Source organism: Hibiscus syriacus, unplaced genomic scaffold (assembly GCF_006381635.1).
Source record: "Hibiscus syriacus cultivar Baekdansim isolate YM2019G1 unplaced genomic scaffold, ASM638163v2 tig00004045_pilon, whole genome shotgun sequence".
Classification (NCBI taxonomy): Eukaryota; Viridiplantae; Streptophyta; class Magnoliopsida; order Malvales; family Malvaceae; genus Hibiscus; species Hibiscus syriacus.
In genome coordinates this window covers 99198-103047 of record NW_024061996.1, presented here as the reverse complement: position 1 = coordinate 103047, position 3850 = coordinate 99198, and the positions used below count along the sequence as shown (strand labels likewise).

General features: G+C 38.2%; 1 pseudogene; it reads right to left on the bottom strand.

Annotated features, from left to right (window-relative positions):
* Nucleotides 1–755: 755 nt before the first annotated feature.
* On the bottom strand, nt 756–3399 carry LOC120188100 (annotated as a pseudogene).
* Between the last annotated feature and the right edge of the window lie 451 nt (nt 3400–3850).

The following is a 3850-nucleotide window of genomic DNA, read 5'->3' as shown; positions in this document are numbered from 1 at the left end:
TAGGACCGCTTAACCCATATCTACAATGTTATTGAACCAGATCTGCTTGGTTTAATAAAATGCTTAATTAAATGTTTCTATGATTTTCTTTTTTCTGACAAAAAGATACCTCAAATTTTACTTCATAAAAAGGAGAGCTGTAAAGGGTCGGCCCTGAATTCCAGAAAAGAATCGGTTCTCCGCCCACCCTACCCCCAAAAAAAAAGAATGATTCTTATACTGTACTGTATCTACTTTGCTAGAAATTTTGTCTTCTTAGGACCAAAAATTAAAGTTCCAAAACACCCTTGATTGTTTTTGCAAGAAAAATGGTCAAAACGGGTTCTGTTTTTGCCACTGCAATCTATATTACAAATGCAATTTTCTAAGGTATATAGAGAGGTTGGATCATGTGAACAATTAAGTTGCAAAAACGACTTGATTGTCATAGATTCTGGTGACTGCAGTTGCAAAGTTTTTTTTTTTTTCACCTGCGAGTCTGACATGTTTGACTAAAGACTCGCTCTATATATGCTTCCTTAAAAGGTTGGTGAAACAGTGGTATCTAAGTTTTAACTATGCAACCTACCAATATGGTAGCTCTTAAATTACTCAGACCACTTGCAGATCACCTGCAAAAGGAACCAATATGCGTATTGAATTTTAGCATGAGATTATGATGAAACAAAGTACAAAAAACCAGTTTCAAAACAGCCAACTAAACTTGGAAATTTAATTTATCTTGCAAAAGTAACTCATTATGCCAGAATATATGCATATAATATATAAACAAATCACAAACTTTGCTGCCTACTTGGTCAATAAGTAGTTATTTCTATTCCTACCAGGCCCTTCAAGCTCCTGTTTTAAGGATCCCTTGTTGTATAATCCAAAAACCTCTGAAGAAGCTTCAAATCCGGTTGTTCACATTAATTTTTTATGCCTTCTGAAGAAGCTTCAAATCCGGTTGTTCACATTAATTTTTTATGCCTATGGACAATGTTAAAATGCAGTTTGTGCTATCCAAGGGATGATGATAATGGCTGTAACGAATTTGGTTCGCGCGAAAATGCGGTGATCAGTTTATCCCTTGCTAGCTGTTCAGATCCTTGAGACTCGATAACAAATGTATGAAACACGGTATCATCTGCTGCAATGAGTTTCGACTCGAGTATATTGATATCTGCCTCTTTGAATGCTTGGATTACTCTTGATGCAGGGTGTGAATGTAAAGAACAGTTTACTCTTACAACAACCTCATCATTAACTACTTGAACATCGATATTAGCCGCTCCGATATGATTCTCTGTGTTTGCAATGAGATCTAACCCCGACGAATCCCTTGAAGTGCTACTGAACTTTTTCCTTTCTGATTCCATGACCTTCAATTTTGCCTGAAGTTCATTGATGTAAGCAATTGCATCTCCTAACAATGAAGCTTTGTCCATCTTGGATATGTTGGGCACCACAGCTCGTAAGGCATAGAATCGCTGGTTCAGTTTCTCGCGCCGCTGCCTCTCGGCTTCAACATGATTAAGAGGTTCTTCTCTCCCGTTAGCAGGCTTTCGACCTCTTTTCGGGCCTCCTTCATCGTTGCACTTGGCTTCTCTTCCTTGAAAGAAGATTCAACATCCGAATGCTCAGATTCAGCACTTAATGGCCGAGTAGCTGCAGAAGAAGGCATTGAGGTAGCCCATGAAAAATCAATTTGCATTTGAACAGGCTTCTGTGACTGAAACTGATTAAGCCTAAACTCCTCCCTATCTCCATTAACAAGCTCCTGAATATTATTTTCCGCATTTTGAGCGGTACGACTCCCTTGTTTCACACCATGAACATATGGCCAACGGGAACCATGAACACCATTTTGATTACTTGAAGACAGAAGCTTACCACCACTAGCATAATCTCCCCAGGTTGGCCTATCTTCCATTTTTCTAACAGCGAGTTTCTCCCGATGATTGGAATTAACATGTGAAATGTTCAGATCCTGCCCAAAAATCTTTGGAACACCTTCCACAATCCCCAAATTTGAAAAATGGGAAGAATGCTCATGTTTCTTCTCATTCTCCACAGGTACTGCTGCTACAGCCATTTGCATTGCTCCAAGAACCGATGAATTCCACTGGAATGAACTTATCGACTGCAACAACTCTAAGCTTTCCGGCACAGATCTAACCGACCCTAATTCAACAACACCAACATCAGTAGGGACCAAAACAATGGTTTGAACTCCAGCAGACTTTGTCAAGAAAGATCGGACACAATAATCCGAACCCGATCTCAACGCATCCGAGAGCCATACATGTTTCCCGGACAAAAAACACTTCCCAGGGCCTCCCTCTCCTCGTGGGAAAGAAAAATACATGGACGCTAAAAAGAACATCTCAGTATCAGTAACTCTGTCCAAGCCAAGTGCATAATTATCCTCATCTGATCCACCGAACAAGGTATGCAATTTCTGCAAGACCCTTTTCCTCATCTTCTGCTGAGTCTCGTCCTCGTGTAGGAGGTTAAGAATCCGAGTTGTCTCGGATTCTTCTCCTTCTTTAGACTCTCGACAACACCCATCGCCCCAACCGAGGACCCAATCGCCGGACTTGGACCTTGAAATTTGCCAGAAAATGGCATAGTTCCAGCTGAAATTAGAAGCGTTGGGACGGTCCACGAGATCTGAGAGCTTGTTTTGGAGATTTTCATCACTGTTTATGGTCATTAAAAGGTTCTCATTTGAAACCGAACTTGATATCAAGTAGTCAAATGCTCTTGTTCCTAATACAGAGGCAAACATAGCCTTATCTTGATCGTTCCAAGCTCCACCTCCCATACCCAATTCAATTTTCATCTCCTAAACCACTCCAAACAACCCAATCCAGAAAACCCAAAAAGAGAAAAAAAGAAAGAAAGAAAGAAAGAATAAAGATGCAAAGTGTCCAGAACACTCAGATCAAACCTCACCCGTAAAAGAAAAAGAAATCAATGCATTTATAACCAAACTAGAAACACCATCAGGTTATGTTTACATGCACAACATAGAGCAACCATTTCCCTCCGCTATTTCCAGATCTTACCAGCTCCTATATAAGAAAGAAAACCCAGAAAAAATAAGCTAAAATCAGAGCGAAAAAGACATGATAATAGGAGAAATACACACCGGTTTACATGAAAAAGCAAATTTGGGATCAGCAGAATAGTGTGCACAAGTCACAGGGCACTGTCAAAAACAAAAAAAAACACATGCACAAAAAAAGTTTCCCAGAAAAAAAAAAAGAAAAAAGAGGACCAGTTAAAGAGGAGAACAGAAAAAGTAAGGCCTTCCTTCAATTTCCCTTCCCGCAACAAATCGTAAGGTAGAAAAATATGAGAGGAAATTGAGAAGGGGATTTGTTTTTCCTTTTCCTTTTTTAAAATCCTTAATCCAATAAGGAAGGGAGACTAGGGTTAAATGCTAACTAAAGTAAAATTTTGGGTTTAATTTTAATTCGTTTTGAAGTTAGAGGGTAAAAGCAGGCCAAGTTTATTTTACCTTTTTAATTATTATTATTATTATTTGTTGAAAAGATATTGTTTTGTAAATCATTTGTCATGCTATAATAATTTATTATTTTTGAAGTTTGCCGGTTTTCCCTTTAAAAATGCTTTCAATGATATTAATGTGAAAGATAATATATATATAATATATATATATATATATATGAATCTCATGCTGAACAGTGACATTGCAAACAAGTGAGTATATCATAGAATAGTTGAAGACACTGCAAACAAGACAGACGGTGGAGATTACGAATAATTTCAATACTCTAAATAGCGAAACTGGTGGTTTCTGTGTTTTTCACCAAACGACAATGCATAACACTTGTTCCACTAA